The sequence below is a fragment of the Typopeltis vanoorti genome, chromosome 1 (assembly GCF_054136105.1).
Source record: "Typopeltis vanoorti isolate ZY-2024b chromosome 1, IOZ_Tvanoo_1.0, whole genome shotgun sequence".
Lineage (NCBI taxonomy): Eukaryota > Metazoa > Arthropoda > Arachnida > Uropygi > Thelyphonidae > Typopeltis > Typopeltis vanoorti.
In genome coordinates, this window is record NC_143549.1 from 146,429,481 (window position 1) to 146,456,534 (window position 27,054).

Consider the following 27,054-nt stretch of genomic DNA (forward strand, 5'->3'; position numbering starts at 1 on the left):
CACTCACAAGAAAAACACTGGAAGTATTTATTCATTACTTTTAGCAGATTTTGCTAAAACTCTTCAAAAATAGGAAAATCTGTAGCTGATGAATGTTTCAATTTTTCTTTTGTCAAAAGGAGTCCATTCATCAAGGGCGTTTGTAGTTGATTTCTTATTTTATTCTTATTTATTGTCACTGCTGTAAACATTCTTTCAGTTGCTGCTGATGAATAAGGGAGACACAGTACAGCTTTAACTGATGTTGTTAAATTAGTAAGCATTTGTTCTCCTATAGCATTTTTCATTTCAAAAACTTTATTCAAATAAACCATGACCTTTTTTCAATGCTTCTACAGTCTTCAATAGTTGCCATTCTCTATCAAGCTCTTCATAACGCCTCTAGATATAAATTTTCTATGTCTAAAATCTGGCCATTGTCGACTGGATTAACCATTTCAATTTGGTCCAAATTACGCTGTGCATTAATAAAAAGTGGTTACTCATATTAAAACATTTATTTTTTCCACTTGTTATAATGATCTTATAAAGCGTGAGAAGTGTTTGAATAGCGAAGAATATATTTTCATTGGCTAATGCCGTTCAGATTACGTGAGTATGGGATCAGGGAGAAAGAGGTTAGCGAACAGTGAGAGGGAGGGGAAAGAGAAATCATGCTTGTGTCACTGAATGTGCCATATGGGGGAGGTGGGAGAAGAGAAAAATATTAAACTCATATGTCTAACTCTCATGTCGTTGCTATTCGGAAGGAAGAACGTACTAGAACACAAAAAAATTTATAGAATGGTGGTCAATCTGCTAAAAATGGATAAACGGATTTCAACAAATTTGGAAGCAAGTACATCTTAAGTTCTTAAAAGAACTGGGAGATGGGCTGAGTCCTTGACTCTTTATTCCGTCATCTGAATGTCCCGTCATCTGAATGAAGAAAATCTGTGTAGATGGGATGTTATTGAGTTAAAGGCTCTAGTCATGGCTGGGTAATGGCAAAAGCCAAGCCTCAGTTAAAACTTCATTGACTACATTGCCATTTGTTATCCTGGAAGTTTAGTGAACTCGTAATTTACTTTAAAGACTATTATAAATAATAAAAGGTGTATTACTAAAATTCAAATATTAATTAAAAAATTTTAATATAATAAAATATTTTAAAAAATAATTTGAATATATAATTTTAATTTACATTTTATATGAAATCCTTAATTCTTTTAAATAAATTAAATTTTATTGTACACATTTTATAATCTCTCCAAGTTTGACCTTGGCGCCCTCTTACATCAGGTATAGTAATCTGACTTTTCACTGAAAAGTAGCTAGTCGTACTTCACAAAATAAAAAAATTTAAAAAAGTTACAGAACCCTGTCCTAAGCCATATCAATTTAGTGAGACCACCTTAGGTTTCGCACCTGTAGGAAGCCTCTCACTGAAAAAAAAAAAAAAAACCTTTATGACCAATTTGGAAGAGTATTTTTTTCCTGGTTCTCACATTTTAAGATTGCTATACAAAAGTACAGAAAGCCAATCAAAATGATGAACATAAAACAGAGGGAAAAAAATGGACTGAAGAAAACAAATTTAGAGAATTATCAGCCCATTTTCTAGTATGTTCCTTCCACTAGCATGGAGAAGAAGCTAACTGCGACATGTGGCAAAAGCCGGCAGAGCGTGACCCACCCATTTAGAAGATAATATCATTCATCGCTTACGAAACATGGAGTCAAGCCAAGGACGCAAGATGTGCGGCAATGAAACGGGTCATAACACACACTACATATAAGCACGGTGCTTTTAAAGTTAATTGGAGAATAAAGTGGTCATATCTCTAGAGAAATTGTCAGGTCATCTACGTAATAGAACAGTAGGCAATCGACGTTATGCATTCCGATCTGCCTGCTTCATTACCGCACGATAGTAATTAATTAGGAGAGAGAGTTATGCTTTATCAGCCGCCAACGGTTAAGTACGGCAAACAGCCGGGTGAAATGTCCTGGCGATAAAACAGGCGTCTGTTTCAGTTTGGATGAAGCTGTACAGAAAACAAAAAAGAAATACATACGCGAGGTATGTCTAAAGTGTTGCGTGACGAAATGAATAATAACAATATATATATTAGAAAGTTTGACTCATTTGTTATTCCCCTTCAAAATCTGGGTCTTGGATGCTGTACACTTATGATGCAACGTTGGTACTCTTTTGGAAATTATTTTCCAACTAATTTGTGTTCTTGTGTGCAATTTCTTCATTATGTGAGTTTGACCGTGTATGTCACTTTAGTTTTGTAAAACAAAGCAATCTCTACTAGATGGATCATATGAATATAGTGAGTATTCTGTTGTATAAGTATTTTTGGCACAATGTATGTGTGTCTGTGTGTTTGCAATCGCACACCATCCTCATAAAGTAGCACTCAATATTCGTAAACAAAAAGCCACTCAAATATCCCAGGAATGGACAGAGCCTAATCCATATTTACAAAATTTAATCTGAATATTTTTATTCCGATAACGTTTTTTGCCTCTACATAAGATCAAACACCTTTATACTGGCTGTAAATTTAAAACAATTCATTACGATAGAAGACATAATATCAGTAGATGAGATAGTTATCGCTAGGCGGTGCTGGTCCTTCAGCACCGCCTAGCGATAATCTTCCCGTAGCCTAAGTAGAAGAAACACTCGTTAACGACTATACGTATAAATCTAAAAGAAATATGAAACTTAAACCTCTGTTACGGATTTGATTAATAAAATGATAAGTACAGAATTGATATGGATCGATAACCTTCCATTGTAATTTGATAGTACTCAGTTGTTTATCCTTTGCTATAATAAATATTTATCGCCCTATTTATGCTATCACCATTACAAAGTCACTTCTAATTGTTAAGGAAACCATAGTAACCAAACTCATTTTGGCATCTCATAATGAATTTCAATTGTTATCAGTCACGTGTCCTAGTGCTTTGTATTGTGGAGCGTTTAGCCATGATTTTTATAAACTATTTTCTGATTCAACTCTAATGAAAGACATTTCTTTAATACAAGTTCAGAACTCTGTTTAAAAAAATAAAAAAAAGCATTAAAAAAAAAGATCGTACATAGATCGTAAAACAAAGTTTATGATGAAATTATGTTTATTTTTCCGTTTAGGGAAGGACAAAATAAACTGTTTCTTTAGAGCCTTTTTTAACCCTTACTTAGCGTGTTATAGTAATAAATTAGAAGCTTTTTTTTGCGTTACTTATTATGGAAAAAGCGAGGTGATGTCTTCCCATTCAAACTACTGGTAACAGTAGTTTTCGTCGGTGTAGCAGATGGTGTCAGCGCTCAGACCGTGTGTACATACGCCTCCATTCTGACACAATCCAGACAGCCTTGGCAGCTAATTTAATAAAGACCCCATTTTATCAGAGTCGATCGTTACATTTTTGTAGTTAGTCAATGAATGTATGTGATCCGAGAGGTTTGGATGTGGAAAATTATTAGTTTGTTGTCTATCGAAAGTGCTCATAGGGAAGATACTTTTAAATAAAACGAAGACATCAGCTAAGAATTATGAACTTTAGAGTGAGTGAGCGAAGTAATTTAATAAAGCTTATTGTGTTACCTGGATGAGATTCGTTTGGTGCAAACTAAACCTGCCTCGTGACACTTGGCCCGCAGAAAGTTTCCGAGTCGGTGAACGTAATGAAAATTAAATGGTGAGAAACGAACTGCCATAACATTTAGTCTGAGATACGAGTGCTCGTATGGGTGTGTTTAAAATATTAACACAATGCTTAATGGCGTTGTAAACAGGTACGGATATTCTCTGTCAACCTTGACATGCCTAACAGTTTCGTCTAATTGGGCACCGCAACAAATGGATCCGCTACGTTTAATAGATTTTCTCAAATGCATCACTTTTGCGACAATGAGAACACATACGCGATATTTGAAATCATTTTCTAATTATTACTCTTCCTATTTCATATATATATATATAAAAAATTCTGATAGTTCTACCATTTTTCACTAGATGGCTGTAGTTGTAATTAGTAGTGACCTTCTATACAGGTTACCTAACTGGAATCACCGATTTAGCGTGTGACCCTGCCAGCTGCTGTGTTTTGTTTCTTTATCTTTGATACTCATTTAATGACAATAAAACTCATGTTTCCTACGGTATCATTTACTTTTGATAAACATCAGAAATCCATATCTATGATTAACCATATCCGGAAAAGATAACCATCTCTTTCAAGGCAAGTAACTCCGATCAACTAAGAACTCGTTTTTTTTTTTGCACTTTTTTTCATATTAGTGATTGTTAGGATTCTGTTTGACTGTTTCTAAACTATAATTTTAACAGTAGAATAACAATTCAAATTACATACAGATTAAAGAATGCGTATTGAGCAATAACGTGATTATTTTGTTTCAACATATATTTGTGTATTTCTTCCCCCCCCCCAACACCTGTAAAGGTATTTATTATTTCTAACCACATCCTTTAATACGTGTTATTATTTAAAGTTGAGCCTTTGTTCTGAAGAAATGTAGTTCATTTCTAAAAGTAGAATTTTCGACTACCTGTCTGAGATAACGAACAAAGAACTGTAGAACATGCGTTGGTCTCACCCAGAGGGTGATTTTATAGCACAAAATAACGTTCGGATGCTATGTCAATAATTATTTTTCCGTATTTTTGAATAATCTTGCCGGGTTATGATGCAGAGTGACTTTTTTTTTTTTTTTTTTTGTATCCTTGTGACCCAAAAAAATTTTCAAAGAAAAATATTCAGCACACTCTAGCATCAGTTGATTCAATGATTAAACTATTTCTTCAATGTATTTCATTTAATACAATAAAATGCGATTAGTTAGTCTTGAAATAAAAGTAGCAGAGTTACTTAAAATTGCTGAAGAATTCGGTCCCAGAACTGACTGATTTTCGCTTTCAGTCATTTCTGACCATAGGTGGCCTTGTAGGCTTTGCCCACAAAGTATTCCTAGCGAGATTTTTTCAGAGTAGTTCACCATGCTCCCCCCCTTCCGTTTTATCCGGACTCGGGACCGGCATATGGCTGGGACGTATTCATGAGTGTAATCCATGCGTTGCGTGTTCGCGGAGGTTTGCCTGTTCTGAGGGACACAAAAACCCGAGTTTCCGAGTTTAAAAAAAAAATGCTACCTTGTATGAGACCGGCTAACTCACCTTTAGTCGAAAGAGACCAGATAAAGGTTCCTCACGCCACTGACGGGAATCGAACCGGTTCCCAGGAGAGGTCCGTTTTGTTACTGTGGTATAATCGATTCTTGGTGCGTGCGTGCGTGCGTGTGTGTGTGTTAATGGGAGGGGGGAATTCTTTGCCCGAAATTGATATCGATAAACTATTAATTATTTCAACATCCGGTTTAAGATATTCACTGCTTTATGGGTTGGTTGTATTTTGCTTATATTTTACAAGTAATTTTAAAGGCTGGAAAGAATTCATTTGAAATGAGGCAAAACGTCATATCTGGCCTCGGGATACATCATTGCAGCTTTCAACGGGTCCTTAATGGTTTAAACCCACATAAACTCAAATTACGTGATTTTCTTCTTATAAAAGAAGGGACTAACAACCATTTTTGCTTCTTTTTTTTTGGTAAAATTTTCAACTTTTTAGGTCTTTGACCTTCTCGTTTAACCCTTTGAGCACTTCAAAGTGACATTCGTCCACAACCGACCATTACCTAAGAAAAAAAATGAGCGTGTACACCCTCCTTAGAAATTCATTCACAACGAAGAACGCATTTTAGTGAAAGACTCATTCATTGTACTGTACGGCACTCACCCACCTAAATATCCGCCCCGAGCAATCCACTTAACCCCGGTAATCGACCTACAATCTAGGCAGCATGTTGTCATTGTGAGTGACAGTTTATTATGCCGAATTATAATTTCGAACATTCTCATCAAAAAAAAAAAAAAAAACGTTTCGTAGAAATACATAAGTTACTTATTTCGAGAAATTATTAAGAAAAGTAGGACAGCCGAAGAGGACATCCAACTTAAGTAACTATGAAAAGTTCCGACAGGTGTCCGTTTCTGTTTGGCTAAAAATCCATTGCTGTATATTATAATGTTGATTTCCTTCCTAAAACCATATTTTAGTGCACGGTAATGAAAACTCACTTTTTTTTTTTTTTTTTTTGGTATTTTATTCCAGGCTGTCTTCTGCTAAGATTGACTCATAATTGAACAAGTTTATTATTATTATTATTTTTTTTTTTTAAGTATATACATTTAAGTATATTTTAAGAAATTTTCTTTGTGTAACTTGAACATTATTTGAGAGAAAAATGAACAAATATTCCCACAATTTGCTCTTCATCCCCCACAGAAAATCTTTTAGATACATTTTGGCAAGAGTGCATATCACCCATTAGTTTTACTTTATCCGTCCATGATAACTGTGGCTGGACAGATTTTGATGAAATTTGTGCGCTCGTTACTGTGTTCTTATGATAAAGAATGTGCAAAAAATGCCGTTGCTTTTTCGTCCATCGAATTTCTGTTCAATGGACAAAATGGATGCCTACTAAAGATGCGATGAGGAATCTGCATGCTATGCGGTCTACTTTCCTTTTCTCTCCAGATGTGTCAAGATTATTGTTACAGTAAAATGCCCTTTTCATTACAGTTATGCAGCTTTTGGGATGAAGAGGTAGCCTACATTCCATCTCAAGTCAGATGCATACCTCTGTATGGTGGGGAAGTGAACTTGAACAAATCTGGCTATGTTGTCTGGCGAACTTCTCTCTTGGTAGAGCCTCCCATGGCAGACAGGCATCCCTAAGGCCACCGTGCATCGCAAATGCCAAAGAAGGCATTTGCGATGATAAAATAGAAACATGAAAAGAAAGAGGTACTATCAAGAAAAACTGGAACTTGTAAAGAAAGAAATAGCAATATCACCTTGATATTGATAACTTCAGGATATTTATTACTGATTGATTGGAAGAGTGGGGAGAGGATTTTTGCAAGAATTAAAGGATAATTTGAGAGGAGAGAATTTGTTGCGAAGCCAACGATAACAAGTTTAATGATATAGACAGCGTGATAGTTGCCAAAAGGAAAATCTCCTGGAACCGATGGAACATCAGGGATTGTGGAGAGCAGGTGGGAACGAAGTAGTAAATATATTAACTGAAATTTATTAACAGACTTGGAAAAAATATACTGGCCTAGAAATTGAAAAAACATAAATATTCATCCCTACCTTAAAAAGTCCCAAACGGACAGTGTCGGAGTGGGAAAAGGGATGAGGAAGTGTTGTATATTGTCGCCCTATCTTTTTAATATGCATAGCCAATATATTATGAAAATAGCTGAATTCGATTAAAAACACCAGCAGGAATTAAGATTGGTTGCAGAAAAATAAGATATGCAGCTGACCTAATGAAGATCTAAACAGGTTGATTCTGTTCGTTAAGAAGAAAAGTAAAAACGTCAGACTTAAGCTTATCTTTTATAAAATAGAGATGGATGAAAGTTATGATTTACTGGAAACCAAAATAAGAAGTGACGGTCAATGCGAAGATGAAATTAAAAGAAAGATAAAAGGATAGTTATTGGGAGAAAAAGCAATGTTAAACTTGACAAAACATATGGAAAATAGAGATCTCAGTAAGGCCAGAAAAGTTAGAATTATTAAAGAAATGGTATTTTCCATTAGTGATACATGGATGCGAAAGCTAGATCATTAAGAAAAATGAAAGAAGATGGATTTATCATTTGAATTATGGATATGGAGAGGAATATTAAGAATCCGATGGACCTGCAAGAATAACTAATACTAAGTTTTAAAGAATATAAAGAGAGAAATAGAAGAAATCAAGTAACACGAAGACCTATATATGCACACAAGATCACCAAGAGTCAAAAACGATTGGATGGCTCCTAGCAACAAACAACAACTGAGAATGTTGATCCTGTTCCGATCAGAGAATCTTACTATTTCTGCTTCCTTTGTGTTCGGTTGTTCGAACTTGCAGCAGAAGTCTTATAACTAAGCCGGTTTTCGGATTGAAATCCGAATTTTTAGAGAACGAGAAAAATCTTATGTTCCGTTGAGATCGGTCAGCTCATTTTTAGTTGAAATATGCGTAGAAATATTCCTTGCGCCCGAGATTGGGACTCGAACTTTGGTCTTTCCAAACAAAAGGCAACGGAACCACTGAAGAAATTGGTGAAGAATTTAAGGCATTTCTCTCATGGTTCATTATCCAAATGTATGCAATGATTTCGTGGAAATAATAGGTCAAAAACGCAGCGCTCAAGCTGGATTAGGTTGGTTGGAGTTATCTAAAACAACTAAGGTATAATATATTTATGAAAAAATGGGCGTGTAATCTGGCTGGTTTACCTCATGAGACTTTTCACCTTCATTTGAAAAGTCGTTGTGTGTATTGATTATATCGTCTATATTTTCTGTTAAAATTATTTGCTGCTTCATCACTCGATCTTCACGTGATAATGAACTGAGCTGATCTTGTGTCTAGTTTACGTCATCTCTTCGTGGTATTTCTCCTCCCTCAACCAGACGCGTCCATGATTATTACGACATAAACCAAGAAAAGCACACGGTCAAGCATGAAGAACGACGTCATTTACTTGTATATTTCATAATAGAAGCGTGACTTGTATATTTCACGGAAACATTACGTCATATCCTTCCATATCCGGTATCTTAAAATAAGAGTATATATAATATATATAGATATAGATATATATATAGATAAAGTCTGACTGGTTATTTCTTATAAATTTTCCTCGTATCCCAGATGAGACTCCCTCGAATCCCAGATGAGACCCAGGTCTTCACAAACAAAATGCGTCGTCACTAGCACTAACAATTTTCTAAGAATTTTGATTTTTGTGCTCCATCCCCACTCTGTTTAAAACGAACACGTTTGCGCCATTGCTTTCTTTAGTTCTTTATACAGTTATCACAATTAATAAAAGAAAGAGTGAAAAAATCTCTTTTTCTCTCTCTCTCTCTTTCTAAGTTCTAGGAAAGCAAAAAACTCCAATCCATGACTAACTTTGCTACAGTGCGTGGAATCATCTGAGAGGTTACTTGAGTATTGCACTCTGAAAATAGGAAAGATCCCCAAGGAAACAGTCTTAGCCAAGTGTGCCAGTGTCTTGTAAAAGTCTTATTTTTTCCAACAGATGACGTATCAACCGTCTAGACTCTAGAGCACATATTGGGCAACCCTCGGCCCGGATCCAGCTCTCTACTTCTTTTGATTCGGCCCTAATCTATTTCAGCGAAGTTTGTCTGATTCCTGGTGGGAGAAAACATGGTGCGTTGTATTAAGTCACATTAAGCTGACGTCATATGACTTGCGCAAAACACACTATGTTTTCTTCAACCAAGGTCTCTTTCTCACTTTGACTAGTGGCATGTGTGAACGTGTTACAAAGTGTCAGTTCGGTACTTGCGTTGGTGTTGTGCTTTGTTCAGTGCCTGCATTGATGTTGTGTTCTGTTCAGTGCGTGCGGTGTAGAAGACAGTTTTGTTTGACAGTTCTGAATATCGCTTATAAATTTGGGACAATGTCAGGGGTTATTGCAAAAAAAAATAAAAGCAGATGCAGAGAATCATCAATTTCAAGACATCTGGACGGAGGATTATTATTTTATTCTGAATAAAGGTTTGTCTGTATGTTGCTGTGCAAAGAATCCGTATCCGTCAACAAAGAATACAACTTGAAGAGACACTTTACTACGAGACATGCGGATCACCCAAAAATTGATGGATAGCTACGAATGATGAAATACAGGAGTTGAAGAAGAACTTGGATACCCAGCAGCAAATGTTCAACAAGCAAAGAACGCAGCACCACAGCATTGTCAAAGTCAGCTTTGTGGTAAGCGAAAAAATCGCTAAGCATTCTCATTTGGTGAAGGAGAATTTATCAAAGAATGTCTGCTGGATGTTGCAAGTATAATATGTCCTGTAAAGAAAAAAGACTTCGAGAATATTCGTTTGTCGAGACGTACTGTTGTCCGTCGGATAAAAAAATTATGGCTGATGATATCAAAAAAAGTTTAAAAGAGAAGATTGCTAGATCGGAAGCATTTTCAATTGCTTTGGATGACAGCACCGATGCCACCGATACAACACACCTAGCAATATTTATTCCAGGAGTTGATGCGGATTTCAACATCGCAGAAGAATTATTGGCGCTTCGGCCGTTAAAAGGAACAACTACTGGTGAAGATATATTTGAAACAGTCAACACAGTCTTCGAGAAATTTGGGCTTAAATGGAGTTCACTATCTGGCATATGCACTGATGGAGCCCCTGCAATGGTTGGTGCTCAGAAGGGATTTATTGGAATAGTTCATGAAAGAGCAATAGAACTACAGATCCATCCGGAAAATTTAACAAATTTTCTCTGCATTATCCACCAACAAAATCTGTGTGCAAAATCGATTAAATTCACAAATGTTATGGAAGTTGTAGTAGCCAGTATTAACTTTATTAAGTCGCGTGCACTTAATCACCGCCAATTTAAGGAGTATTTGGCAGACCTATTTTCGGATTATGAAGTTGTGTCTTATTATTGTGAAGTGAGGTGGTTGAGTAAAGGTAAAATTTTTAAAACGATTTTATGATCTGAGACAAGACATTGCAGATTTTATGGACATAAAAGGAAACACAATTCACCAAGTAAAAGATGATGAGTGGGTGTGTGATTTAGCATTCCTTGTAGATGTCACCGGATACCTAAAGAAACTGAATCTTAAATTGCAAAAACAAGACAATTGGCTCATGAACTGCATGGACATTTCAAAGCTTTTTTGTAATAACCTAAGATTGTTGGAAAATCAGATAGAGCTAAAAATTGCTATCATTTTCCTACTCTCTAGCAACTCATAAAAATATCCCTTATAATTGTTATGGAGATGAACTGAAGGCACTAATAGAGCAATTTGATACAAGGTTTGCCGACGTCAAAAACAAAGACTCCACATTTGCTATATTTGCTCGTCCGATGGATGCTGATGTAAATAATGTGCCAGAAAACTTACAGATGGAACTTATTGAGCTTCAGGCGGATTTAGTGCTAAAATCACAATTTAACAACATTGCTTTGACGGATTTTTATAACTTTTATTTGGTGAAAAGGCGCGTAAATATACAAATTTACGCGCCTTTTCAAGAAAAATCATTTGTCTTTTCGGCAGCACATATATGTGTGAACAGAAGAGGATGAAATACAATAAATCAAAAATTCGGACAAGAATAACGGACGAAAACCTCGAAAATTCTATGCGATTATCCTTAAGTAGTAATAACGTCAATATTGATAGTCTCGTAGTTGAAGTATAAGGCCAATCTTCACATTCAATTGTTATGTCGTTCATTATATTATAAAATTTATGTAGAGCTTTATACCAAAGCATTATTATAAATAAATGAAATATGAAGTATCGACTTGTTTTAATTCATTTAATATTAATTTATTTTATCTAATAATTTGGTCCGGCCCTTGACTCGGAGACAGAATGATAATTTGGCCCCCGAACTAGGAAAGGTTGCCCATGCCTGCTCTAAAGCATTGATTTTCAACCTTTTTCATAATATGTTCTGCGGCATACTAAAAATATATTCTTTTAATTGTTTTGACGATCTGGCAAAAAATAGGCATAATTGTGATTGCTTTACACGCACAAGATATTAATAATAGTAATTACTTATGCTTTTATTGCTCCAAACTATATTTTTGACATGTTGAGTAAGAAAGACAATACTCAAAATTATTTTTAAAAATTTTTATTGATTTTTTTCAAATGAATATTTAAATAATATACTTGCAGTTAATTTTAATGAGATATCTGAACTTGATGTTGTTTCCGATTGTCTTTTGTGTGAGATCGAATTTTAGATAGGCATACTCTTAAATCCTCTTCCAAGGCTTCCAGCTGCGATCTGTTTTTGTTCTTAATAATATTCATTGCGGAAAAGCTTGATTTGCACAAATATGACGTGGAGAATGGAAAAATTACATTTATTGCTTTTTTGGTAATATTGGGAAATTCACTTCTTAGAGTTAGCCAAAACGAAGTAGTATCAATTGTTGAATGTTTTAGTTTTAAACCTCTGTCATTTCTTATATCTGTTAATTCGTCCTCTTCTGTAATCTTTAAATTTCCCAATTTACACGCACTTAAGACAAACGGATCTTTTATCCAATCGAAGGATCATATGTCAAGTGAGGGAAAATATTTTTCAGTGTTTGTATTTAGTAATCTTAAGGTTTGTCAAATTAGATTTTCATTCAGTTTGCACTTTTTCGTAGTTCAAACATATTTACTGCATTTTCTTTTCTGATTCCTTCTTCCCAAAGTATTAGTTTTTCCTTGAATGCGTTAATTTTGCCAGTGGAAGTAAGAATGTTCTCACAATCTCCCTGCATATTTTTATTAAGTGTATTTAAAGATTGAAATATAGATTGAAAATTGTAAAGATTGAAAGGCAAGAAATGCAATCTTACTGCACCAGAGCTCGTCGCTAAGAAAATCTGATAACTCGGATTGTTGAGTTGTCAAAAAGATTAGAATTTCCTCTTTTAGTTCATAAAATCTTGATGAAACTCGTCCATGAGATAACCATCTCGCTTCTGTATGTATTAACAACTGCGTGTAAGAAGTTTCCATCGAGGAGCAAAGTGATGCAAACAATCTCGATTGTAACGGCCTGGCTTTTATGTAATTGACAATTTTGATAGTCTCGTCTAGTACTTTTCTAAGCTCAGGTACCAATGATTTTGACGCTAGTACTTCTCTATGGAGAAAACAATGTGTAAAAATAATTCTAGGATTCTTATTTTGAGCCAGTGTAACAAATTCTTTTACATTTCCTGACATCGAGAGGGCGCCATCCGTGCAAATACTGATGCAAGAATCCCAAGACAAGTTATGGCAATTAAAGTAATATCAATAACATCAAAAATATTTTGGCCCTTCGTTGTTTCCAAGTGGTCGAACAAAATTAAAACTGTTGTATAATATCTTCCTTATAAATAAATCTACTGAAGTTGAGCTTTACCAGTTTCATCAGTTGATTCGTTCAACTGAATAGCAAACATAAAAAGGGTAAAGATGGATTGTTTAGAGAAGATCCATTCGTTATCTCTTCCTTCACTCTATTCTAATATTTTTCTTCTTTTGTAAATTTATGTTCACTTTTTAATCCTCTCTCTCTCTCTCTCTCTCTCTCTCTCTCTCTCTCTCTCTCTCTCTCTCTCTTGTACTAACATGCAATTTGACTGCTTCTCTTAAGTAAGATAAATTCCTTCTTAGTATTACGATAAGTGAGAGAAGGAAGTAGATTTTGATAGCTAAAACGTTTGTAGTAAATTGTTACACATCGAATTGTATTGGTCTTTATCACTAATTTTACTTTCCATTATCATTATTAAACAATGGAATCTATAGTTTTCACGTATTCTCTTCGTTCGCTCCCCTTCAATTGAGAAGAACAATGCCATTTCTCTTTCTTCTACAAATAACTATACTTAATGCCAGCAAACTTAATAACGGTAATTCATGATATATATATATATATATATATATATATATATATATATATATATATATATATATATATATATATATATATATATATATATATATATATATATATATATATATATATATATATACACGCTTGAACCTTGATGGCACTTTTAAAATGGTTGTGTAGCATATCTATATTCCTATATTGCACTGCACATAGAGGATTTCGCCATACATTGCCCTCCCTCAGATCCTTACACATAATGACTACTCTCGGATCTTCGTATTCTCTTCAAGACTCTTTCTGCCAAAATGTTTTATATTCTGTGAACTCGGCCACCTGCGCTAAGTGAAGAGAATGATTTACTAATTATCCCTCTTTCCCATATGTATAGAGTGCTGTCGTGCAAATCAAACGTTCTTAAATATGTTTCTGTGACATCGTCAACTTCCTGATGTTCAGTAGCCCATGCTTCCTTCTCAAACTATGATCGAGTCTGTCTGTCTCTGCACAACGTATTTGTTTTCTATGCATGCTTTCATGTAGGTTTTATTTGTTCCAAAAAAAGTTTTGTTTTGATCAAGATGATCATTTTTTATGCACTCCTATCTTCAGCCTATGAAATCAGCACGAACATCTTTGTAATTTTGTTATAAATATGTATATATTAAAATGTTATTTATCTCTTCCATTAGTAATGGAATAAAAAGAGCTATTTAAACAGTGAACAAAGTAACGTATCCAATTTTAGAAGCATACAGTCCGGCCAGTGTCAATAACGTGTCCACGATACCTCTTACACTTAGCCAGACTGCAGTGAAAACGATTGGACAATTCTAGAAACTACAGGTTTTCTCCCAACAGACCGAAAAACTACTTTGAAATCTCATAGAAACATTTGTAATCGACAGCCAGATAGTGGATTTAATTGTGTAGTGCTAAGCAGCTAATTTTGTAATTTATATTTGATAATATAAGTTAAAAAATTAACTCGATCTTCTGTCATTCTCCTATACATTCAGTTTGGGATGACTCTGCCTGGCACTTATCTTCCTGCATCTTTCAAAACTCACCAAAAATAAGAGAAAATTACTGTTCCCTCTTAGCTTTCCAATGTTTCTTGAAATAACAACTCGTATTTCAATATTAATAAGAGAATCTTCTCATTATTTAAAAATAAAAGTGATCATTTTTTTTTCTAAACTGGGTTACTCAAATTCAAGCAGGTGGAGTGGTCTATTTAGGGTTAAAAAGTGCTTATCAAGAAACTAAATATATCGACGCTGACAAAACGAAACCCAGACCAGATGGATGGGAACTCACTAACACTGGATGTCCCGAGGATCATCGAAAAGGTTCCATCCTGTTATATTAAGGGAGGAGGATAAATGGACCATTGTCTCATCAATCTTTAGGGAACATAACATCTCATATTCCTGGCTAAAAACTTAGAGGAAGGAATCAAAGTCCAAAACATAGAAGATTTCAAACTTTTTTGATAATGAGAACGAAAATGGAGTTTTGTTTACTTTATGTGGATAAGACAGCAATGAATTCTTGTTTGTTCTAATATGTGTTAATGCAAATAATTATTCTAAAAATAAAACAGTAGGCAATCGAGAAAATTGAAAAATCAATAAACGATTTAAGATATGTTTCTTCTCCCTTCTACGCGTTAGGCCTGCTGGCCTGTTACGGAGCTATCTTAAGCCCTTCGAAGTCGTACCCTTTCCCGAGGATAAAGTGGCTAGCCCTATGCCTCACGGTATATTCTATGACTAGCGGCATGTGTTTACGGGGCTGGTTTGCCTGCTTGCGGGATGAAGATCTCCAGATAAACTGGGGGAAAAAATTCTGCTATCCACCCCCGGCTAACTTGGCTATGTCTGAGAAAGATCCTTAAGCTCCTCACATCGACAACGGGAATCGAACCCAGGATACTCATTTCCCATGCATATACTTGCGAAGCGCACAGCCACTAAGCTGGACTCTTAAAAATGCAGTTATTTCTATATTTATGCAAATACATTTATATAAATTGTTGTTAACATATTTATTACTTTGATTTGGCAAAAACAAGGGTTTAAAAAAAATGGTTTAAAAATTATAAACTTGAATTTAGTTATCAGTGACATGCTGCGATCCAAGTTGCGAAGATGCCCTGACTTCCATTACCCATCTGGTGTTTGCCTCTGCGTGGTATTGATAATTTATTATCCTTATGAGAATAACAGCAACTTATTGTTATTCCATTTCAGCTTGCTACTATGCTTTTTATAAGAAAGAAAAATATATTCACGTCTTTCTCCTTTACAATAAGTGATTTACCATTTCTTAAAGGTTTTTTTTTCTCTTCTTTCTTTTCTATATATCAAGCTTATTTTTACCTTAGGAGGCGTTCTGAAGTAATATTTTGCTGCCAAGCAGTGTTTGTTTTCATGTTAGAAAAATAAATGATTTCATGCTGGGAGCATACGTAGCCTTGATCAAAAGTTCATGTATTCACTTGCTGAATTATAAAGGGACTGTTCGCCACCTGTGACAGCCCATTCAATAGATATTACTGCCTTCTATTATATAAGTCTTTGGTCGGTGTTCTTACCAGCAGGATACTTATGCGTTAGTGAGCAGAATCTGACCTTGCTCAAAACCATCTTCCGACGCAAATCTATTAAAATGCTTAGCACACAAGCCGCCACGAAATAAATTTCTTCGAGTCTCCGAACTGACACAAATTTATTCACTCATATGTTTCAAATATGTATGAAGCATCGAAGAAGAAGAAAAGGGATGTTCACCTTTCCATTTGTTGTTGATACATTATATTCTTTCCAAATGTAAGAAGTAATATATCTAGTATTTCAATATGACCCACTTTTCAGGGAAAAAAAGTTGCTTATCTTTGAGTGATTCTCTTTTAGAAGTTATATTACAATACGTGTTCTTTAATTTAGTCAGAAATGAACCGGAGACAACGATAAACTGTCTGAAAGATGACTTAGGGATGCTGAAGAGTTCTACTCAAAAATAGGAACTCGTGCATGTATGAAAATAATGCGATGGTTAAATCCTAGGTTAATGAAGTACGGAAATGATCAGCGACAATTAAAAAAAAAAAAAAGGAGTGCGTTTCGCAATAGAATTCTCGTGTGCTGAACCAATTTTTATGACAACAATTAGAGTTAAAGATACCAAGCAATTTTATAAACTTTTTAATCCTTTTTCCCAAGTAAGCAAACAGACAAGGACGTCAAGTTTGCGCCTGAACATAATTCAAGTCTGAGGCAACTCGTGGTAAAAGTCGAATAAGCTCTGACCACTATTCTTAGTATTAACCCCTAATGCAAAGCACATCTCCTTGCGGAGATGTATGATGCCATGCATTAAAGGCAAGGGCCACTATCCAGACCGGCTTCGACCTTTATTGAGGTCTCGTCAGTGGGAGCCAGACCCAAAAATGCCAAGGTTGAAGTAATGCAGAGCTTATAATTTTTACCTAAACAAGTTGCTACAAGGTGCTTTGACCTTGTTAAATAAAAATCTCAGACTTGAACTATGTTCAGGCGCAAACTTGACTTCCTTGTCTGTTTGCTTACTTGGGAAAAAGGATTAAAATCTAGCTTATAAAATTGTTTAGTGTCTTTAACATATAGTATACCCAAGGTAAAAAACTCTCTATAACAATTAGAGTTGTTTTGATTTTTGTACTGTAAATATATTGTAATTTCTAACGTCCAGTTTTCTGAATCGTTTTTCCTAATGTTCTTTTACATTTAATTGTTCTGATATTAAGTCGATGATAATAATAACAATGCATATTTTAATGTAAATCCTAAATATTAAAGTTTAGGGAATGCATTCATTTAAATAGGTGTTATAACTTTGAATTTCTAATTTTGGCCAAATTCTGTCAACGAAGATGACCGATTTACATGGGAATTAATACAGCATGACAAATTTTAGCAAAACTCAGATATTAAAAGAATATCTTGTGTCTCAATAGGCATGAAAACGATGCCCTCTGGTTGGAAAGATCTAGGTTTGTCTAGTACTAAAACGACCTTTATAACGCTGTTCAACTTGAGGGTGAGTTAGTGAGTCTCATACGAAGGTGAAAAGATTTTTTCTTCCCCAAAACTGAGGAGTTTTAAACCAGAAGAATGGACAGACCGTCCAGGAAAATGCGCACAATTTATAGATATTGCAGTATCATCTTTAATTCAATGGTATGCTTTCTTGTTAATATATATTATTTCTCTTACAGACGGAATTTATTAAAAGAATTTGACAATAAAATTCTAACTTATTTCTCCGTCTCAGTTTACGCAGATTAGAGATAAAAGTAATGTTTGGTCATTGCCTTGTTTTAGAACTTCTAGACGCAGAGGATCGTCCTGAAGCAATTCTCTTAAGAATATCAACTCATCTGTGACAGTTTTCCATTAAGCAGGTGTTTACTTTCAGTATCGTGTTACTGTCAAATTATCTACAATGGGAATGTAACTCTCTGAATTCTTCGTTGTTGAATTCTCGCTTGGCTAAACAAACAACAACAATAAAAAATAAAAAAAAAACTACTATTATTGGAGTATTTCACCCTCTGCATGCATCAATCAGTAGACCAGAAGCATGAAAATAAGCACGTGTCAATTGGTTATAACATTGTTTAAGTGGCGCCATCTATTGGAAACTTGTAACTAACACCAAAGCAAATAAATTATAAATCATCACTCCGGTAACAAAAAATAGGAAATTTAAAGCTGTTCTATGTCTAAAGTAACGCCATCTGGAATGAATTAGCTACTTTTTTTCTAACTATGAAGAACAGCGTTAAGCTGTTCGTGTTTAATTAAAAGGATATTTATTTTATTTATTTTAAAATGCTATTACAGTCCATCCCGAATTTCAATAGAAACTCATTTACAAGAACAAAAGTGTATTTAATATCCACTAATCCTGCAACTTCAAGATGTTGCATCGTGTTGATAGACAACTTTAAGAACGTCTCCACTTATTTACAACTATCAATTGACCTCACCTTGCAACCGAAAGTACCCTCCGTAGCCTGTTGACCTTTCTGAGTGAACCATGCCCACTTCACACATTTCCTCTTGCCGGTAGCAAGAAGACGTTCCTTTGAGAAAGTCCCATTGACCTCCGCGTGGGTGGTCCACATTTATACTTCTGAAGTAACGGTACGTTTTCTTGAAAACCCACCAAGTGTTTGTTTTTACACGAACAACGCTGTGGATTAGTTCCTCTCACTCAACTTGGTTTTTTTTTTTTCCCCTTCTCCCATCATTGAACAGCAGCGTGTACGAACTCAGTGTGATAAGGAGAATGGTTTTAACGGAAATCGTGGGGTCAGGTGATTATGAGATTGATGAAAAATGCTGTCTGAAGGAGTCTTTGTCCTACTTCCTCAAGCATCCATTAAACTTTATGACCAAGACTTGAGATTATCAAACATCCCATAAATCACCGAGAAATGTTCGGATTGTCAGCCGTGTGGACTTCGCTTAAACATCGCGTTCGTACGGTAATGCAAAGAATGCCAACAGGAATAAACAAGCACGCCTTTAAACAGTCTGAAATGAAGAGTTAAGAAATGCCGATGGTAAATTAAAAGTCATCTGTTTATTTGTAGTAAGCAATTTTATTCGAATGTCCCCCTATCGGCAGTTTATTGTACTAAATAAATCAATGTATCTCTCTCTCTCTCTCGCTCTTTACACCTCTTTTGGTCATGTTTACTGTTAACCTACACTGTCGTTGACCATAATCAGCCTTGAAGGTGAAGAGGGTGCAGCGATAGCAACGCATCACCCCTCTCAATTCACTCAAAAAAAAAAAAAGTGAATTTTTTTAAAGCAGGTTGAGTGACACATTCCAATTTTCGTTTATTACATTTCAAACTGAGCTTCTGCAGTTTAGTTGGTTTCGACGGAGCCCTTTGACCTGGATTCGAATTTGACCTGACGCGAGGAGCAGCTTTTCAGTGAAAGGTGAGTTAGCCTGTCTCATTCAGGGGTGGAGTGTTTTTCCTTCCCTTAAAAACACGCAAAGCCCCATGATCTATAGACATAGAATATTGTTGGATAAGAAGGCAACCGGAAACCACCTTTGCTACCCCCCCCCACACACACCAACCATTGGGTTGAAGAAAAAAACACACACTTCAAACTAAGCGGGTCCCTACTTAGCCTTGGTCCTTATGGCTATTTATTAATAGCCATTCTGATCAAAGGTTCAAAAAATCCTAATGACTGTGCGCTTCGCAACCATATGCCTGGGAAAGGAGTGTCCTAGGTTCGATTCCCGTCGGTGACGTGAGGAGCTGAAGGATCTTCCTCAGCCATAGCCAAGTTAGCCGGTCTTCGGCGTGGACAGCAGGGTTTTTCCCCAGTTTATCTTGAGGTTTTTCGTCCCGCAAGCAGGCAAACCTGCCTGGAGAACTCAACACTACAGGACACAGGATACACCGGGGGGCGCAGGGCTGACCACTTTATCCTGTGAACAGTTTGAGGTCCGATGATTAATAAATCCTCGACACCGCAAGGTAAACGAGGGTAAAAAGATGAACTACATGACCCTTTGATGTCTGTTTTTTTAATAAAGTCAGGCTTAAGTGGTTGTTTACTGAATTTACTAAAAGACTAAATCATCGGATTGTCAAGTTAATCGAGAACATCGACTTGGTCATCATCTAATAAATATAAACCACAAGGAAATTATTAACTTTTAAGGGATGTTCATCCTCTCCTCATTCCTTTCCTGGTTCTTCATCATTCCGTAGAAGATTACAGACCGCAATGAAGTCATCGTGCTGCAATTTAGGCTTAAATCAAGACTTCGGTTAAAAAATTGACGCATTGGCGAAGATGTAACGTTTCTTGTATCGTCAGTAATATTTAGAGAAAAATAGCACTTATTGGGAGAAAAGTTATCATTAAAAAAGGATTCCATAGAATTTAGATAAGTGTTAGAAGGACAAAAAAAAAATCCATTTAGGAAATTACTTCTCATTCGGAAACGCTAACAACAGACTTTCGGCCTTTTTTTTTTTTTTTTTTTTTTTTTTTTTTTTTTTCCCGGTGATTCTTTCTTTTCCAATGAATTACGGTGAAAAGGCCCAACTCCAACACAACTTTTTCGTTCCTTACCTTAACAGCATTTATCTTTCAACATTGCAATCTAAGACAGTACTACGTTCCGAAACGACTTCTGGCGGTAGTTTCCTTAATTACAGAGTAGCTGCCATCATAGTGCTGATTGAAAACTAAATTCTCCGTAAAGCGCTGCAACACACTACGGGTAAGGAATAGGGAACGCCGGTAGCTATCTTACCAACCGAGGAGGAGCAAAAAAAAAAAAAAAACGGGGGGTGAGAAGCGCGTGTGCACAAGGGAAAAAAAAGAAGGGGGAAGGGAGAAAATAAAAGAGAAGTGGGAAGAAGAACTATCGCTGATTGGCAGGCGGTAAAGCAAACATAGGAAACGGACCTATTCACGCGACAATTCCGGTGGAAATTATTGTGAAAGCTCAAAGGTGATTTCGGAACTAATGTTTGTTTTAAGTGCCCGTCTTCAGAGAGCCGCATTCGTAAGGGGGGAAGGGAGGGGCGTGAGCGAGGCGTCTGACTACAAGAATCGCACATCTTTCAACTCCTACAAGTGGGGGACGTTGTAAGAGGGGGGGACAGAAGGTTGATTTGGAAGCAGAAAGCATTTTGTGAGTACGTAGTCCCTCAGACGATGCGTAATAATTCTAGAGTCCCGTACCGATAGTCTTTGATATTGTCCGCCCCGTTGTAACCACCTGTCTAAAGGGTCACTGGGTTGAGGAGTTTCGGTTGGCCTCCCTCCTGCAACTTGATGGAGATATTAGGTCGTTTAAGGACTAAAGGGACCACCTTTGTCTGGTTTTGGAGATGATTTCTTTGTCGACTTGATTTGCTAATTAGCTCATAATAAGCCTTACCGATTAAGCCTTCATCGAAATACGAATCATGTTCTTGACTATGACGTAATCTTGGGCTCAATACACTACTGTAGATTACTGCTTTGACTAGTTTTTAATGTTTGGAATACGCACGATTCTATTTTCCGTGATTGGAATTTTTTTTTTCACTTCGGGATCCTAAATTTTTCTTCATTATTAATAAGTAAAAGAAAAAGATATCAAAATGAAGGATATGATGGATCCATCGATATTTTATAGTCAAATATAGAAAGAAACTTAAAAGTTTCAAAATTTAGATAATTACGAAACGTTTAAGTTTTTTTGTTGTATTTGGCTATAAAATACAGAAGGATCCATAATACTCTTCGTTTTATTATCACATGTATGCCAAATTGAAGCCTTTCGGCTCTATATTGAAGCAAAACAGAAATTTTCGTAAACACAGATTGTTCAGTTTATATTGACTTTCGTAATATTAATAAAAGAGTTTGAATCCAAATAATCAAGACGAATAGCTGTGTTAAAGAAATTTCGTCTTAAAGTGGAAATCAAAAGTAAAACTTCTATAGATATATTAAAATGGAAATCTTTATGCCGACCTGGTTGGCCGAGTGGTTAGCGTTGGAAAAGATGAAGGTAGTTGTGGTTGGTGAAATGAGTGGTGGAGACAGAGGTGTAGAGTAAGTGTCCTCCCTTGATGAGTCCTTGGACTCCCTGGAGGTGTCATGTAATAATAATAATAATTGATTTAGAAAAACTGCAAAATGCGACAAAAAATCGATTTGCTGACGTCACTTTATGTTCAGAGATTCAATGGAAATAAGATGGAAGATATTAATATTCTGTATTTGGTTACCGTTAAAGAACTTACATTCTGAACGCCAGTCCTGTTCTTTTTATACTTCGGCCAGATCCCAAGCTATCAGCAAAAAGAATAATGAAATTTGTTTATTTTGTTTCATTATTCCCATACTAACGTTGATTTCATTAACTGCAGCAATTTTTACCTCCATTATTCTCTCAGTACATTTTTTCGATTTTGCGATTCACACTGCAATTAAAGGGGGGAGGGTCTTTCTGCAAGAAATAGATCCAGTTGTTTTCCTTTCTCTCTATCTGAATTGGTAGTTGTCAGTAATTTTTTTCTGCATTTAGAATTTTCGTTTTTTTTTTTTCTTACCTGAGTTCGTTTCGTCAAAATGATTTCCATGTTAATAGATGTTTTTTTCCTTTTATAATTTGTTTTTCACTCTTTTTCCCCTTTAGTAGTTTCTTCCCATACGAAATATTGCTTCCGTGTACATTTGTAGCTTTTTTAACCGCACTAAGGACTTAAAAAACGCACTTACAATCTTTCTTTCCTTCTTGTTACTTTTCCTTGTTTATTGTGTATTCTATTTTAGTCCATTGAACAGAAGGAACTAAATTTCCTCTGTAGAAAATAAAAATAAAAAAATAGAAGAACTAAATTCTTCCATAATGGAAATGAACGTATTCCGAGGAGATAATACAAAATGGAATGAATGAATGAACCTGCTCTACTAATTTCCTCACTCTTCTTACTTGGCTGCAGGATACACACCCACGCTTATATCGGATTGGAGGTTCAAAATGAAATGTTTCATTTCAAGATTATTTTGTTTTCCTCGTGTTAAAGGCAGATTAGTGAATGTCACAGACGAATGACAATAAGCCACCACCTCTAAATTAAACTCAAATCATCTGTAGACTTCAAAGATTTTTAGGAAAAAAACTATTTAGCCAAAATACTCGTAGTCTAAGCCATTCTCCAACTCTCCTTGCCTCAAGTCTGTACCTCGATGTCGTTTTAAAATTCTGCTGATTCTCCAGTTGTTCTTTCCGTTTCTCTTTGATCTATAATTCTTTCGGTAGAATAGCAAATGCATTTTGCTACGTTTAATATTCAAGAAATGTATTGCATAATGCTAGTTAGATAAACCCATGATCATATACTTACCGATCTGAATATTGTAAGTAGTGTTTCGACAACGGGGGGGGGAAGAAAGAAACATCATTATCCATGGTCTGTCTAAGATTAACCGGTTATAATTAGTATTCCTAATGCTCATTAATATTAGGAATAAATATATTAATTTAAGATTAGTGATACTTTATAATTTTTATTACTAATACATACTGACATCTTTTATAATTAGAAAAGTAAAACAATAAAACAATTTGATGCCTCCAACACATTAATCAAATTTTTAAAAAAATCTGAATTTATAGTGAAACATATTATTATTATTATTATTATTATTACGGGAGACTCCAGGGAGTCCTTACACTCATCGAGGGAGGCCCTAAACATCATGTCCACACAACTATTCGACATTCTCACAGTATCTATCATACCTTGCCTTGAACTCGTTCACTGTCATAGCACCCACAACAGACTCTGGCAGCTTATTCCACTCATTTACCACTCTAAAAGTAAAGAACCCAGCTCTAACACCACTGCTAACCACACTCTTGCCCAGCTTCCATAGATGTCCCCTAGTTCTCCCACCACCAGTTCTGATCTCAAAAATATCCCCTGAATTAATCTTATAGAATCCTTTTAGCAATTTGAATGTCTCAATCATATCTACCCTTTTCCGCCTATCAACAAATTTCTTCAACCCACAAATCTTCAACCTGTTCTCATAAGGTTCATTCCATATATCTGCTATCATCTTGGTCACTCGCCTCTGGATCCTCTCCACCTCCTCCCCATCAAGAAGAAACCTAGGTGACCAAATCTGGGCACAGTAGTCGAGATGAGGTCTTATCAAGGCTCGGTACAGAGGAACAATAACTTGCTTGTCTCTGCTCGTCAAAGTATTTTTCAACAACCAAGTGATTTGATGAGCTGATTTGGCCACTTTTGCAATGTTCCCCCTAAACTTCATCTCCCTATCCACCAACACTCCCAAATCCCTAGTCTCATCAATCTCCTGGAGTACAGTTCCACCAATGTGGTATACTGCTGCTAATCTTTTCACTCCAAAATGCATAACCTTACATTTTGTCACATTAAATTAACATCCATTCTTCTTAGCCCAGAACTCCAATCTATCCAAATCATCCTGCAAGATTTTGACATCTTCTGCATTCACTATTACCCTACCCAACTTTGCATCATCAGCGAACAAATGAACTGTTCCTCTTAGATCCTTCCCTATATCGTTAATGAACAAATTAAACAGCAGTGGCCCAAGAACAGAACCCTATGAAGTTTAGGGAGCACATTGCAAAAGTGGCTAAATCAGCTCATCAATATTAAAAACAGAACATTTGAATTATTTTTTCAGATAAAAAAAAAAAAGATTTTTTCCCTATTAATATACATTTTAAGAAATTGTGTACTTAATCTCATAATTATTCTTCAAGCACCTTACGCTTCATCTTGGGCTGTATGTAAAGCAGCGACTCTGTTGTTGCTGATCTTCCTTGAAAATCCGATACTGAAGATGCTGCACACAGGAGAATAAGAAATATTTAAATGCTACCTTAAGAACAATGCAAGAATATCAGGAAAATTTCGTTGCGACACTAAGAGAAGGCTTTAAAATGACATAATCTCAGTATCTTTTATAAGGAACACTACTTACACTCTAAGAGTGGAATTTGTAATCATGTGAATATATCTTTTTGTGTCATTATATTTAAAACTCTTTCTTCTTCTGCTGCTTCTTATTTTTATGGACAACCTGTATTTGTATATTTACGGTGCATAAGGAGCTCTGTAGGATGTCAGTGCTCTCTCCCTCGGAATAGTTAAGCACACACACACCAGAGTGATATGTTTTTGTCGCACTGTGAAAAACGAGCAAAGTGTCACCATATATTAAAGCATGCAAATTATCACAAGATGTAAATACTTGGCAGCAGAACATTCCGATTCCGATAACGAGCGTGTTTAAGACCTTGCACTTAGCAGTGGTGATTGAATGACAGATGCCCGACCTTGTTACAAGTTTCTTGCTCACAGATGTTGTAACGCTTCACAGCTGGAAAGAGGTGTTCCTGTTTAAAGTGGACGATATATTTCTTCTCCCCCCCTCTCCCCTCTCTGGATGAGTCACACAACACGTGTGGAATTTACGTGGGTTGGTTTTTCTCCGCGCCTTTCTTCTAACTTAATCTTGTCACGATACTAACATGGCGTTCAATAAATACAACGGTTTTCGCAAAAAACATTTTGAAAAACAAATAATTACCAACTAATTTATTCAACTAATCAAGTAAACAAAGTTTGAGCATGAATTATCCTCATGACGTGAAGATATTTCAAGCGCAAATAAAATTTGCGCTTGAAATATCTACTTGGATATAAGATTAAAAAAATAATATAATTTCTTGGTAAGTTGAAACGGAAATAAGTTTAAATATTCTTACTGATTTAAGATCTAAAATATTCTGAAAGGCGAAGATTCATTATATTAATTTTTCATTACTATGCTCTGTGAACCTCATTAGATTCCTTGGTTTATATATGTATAAAGCAGGAGCATCTATCCGAGCAGTCATATGAAACATATTTGAATTACTCAACATTTTACAAACGTAAGCTGTCCAAAGCGTTGTATAGTGGTGCCATCTATCGATTAAATTATTAAACGCCTATGAGAATACACAATGTTTTATTCAGTAAGAAATAATTCATAGAAACATACTCATAGAATGGCAGCCTATTGTTACATTATATTGTTGTTAAAATAATGCTGGATTTTCTACAGAAAAAAAATTGGGCAATTTAATATATCCTTTATAAATGATCGAGAACTTTTAAATATTGATATTATAAAACTACACACAAAAAATTTGCAAAATGATTAGAGATAACAAACGGTGCGTGTCTTCTCTGATGTTTCGCTGTATTCAATCTGTAGTTTGACGAATACTTATAAGCACTCACGCGAATTTTCATACTTTCTTTCAGAGCAGTTTCACTGGCATTTAATTATTACGAAAGTTGGAATACTGATTCATTTGCGAGCAATTCAAAATACTAGATTTCGTGGTAATGAGTGGCACACAAATACACGCTTGTGATGTATTTGTTCAACAAATTTTAACAAAATTCGGAGATTCGTTTCACCTTCGGACAATTATTAGCACCTGAATTATGAGACGTCGCGTGTCGTAATACTGTGCAAAACCCTATTTATTCCTTAGCTGTATAATAGTGAAATAATAATAATAATAATGCACTTCTTTGATTTAAGAAAATCACAGTGAACCTCTTGGATGATATTGTGCTTCATCCAACATAAATTAATTTAGGAAATTTATTTTTTTAAATTCAGGTATGGTTCCCACCCACGAAAGATTATTATAAACCTATAGTACATTTTCTTCAGTGGTTCTTCTTCTTCTTCTACAGCTTGTCCCACTTAAGTAGGGTCGCTTTTTGTAGTGAGTCTCCTCCACGGCCTCCTGTCTTGGGCTGTAGCCACATCCAAGTTCTTCATCCTCAAGTCCTCCTCCTCCTCCACTATTTTCCTCCATCTCTTCTTTGGCCGT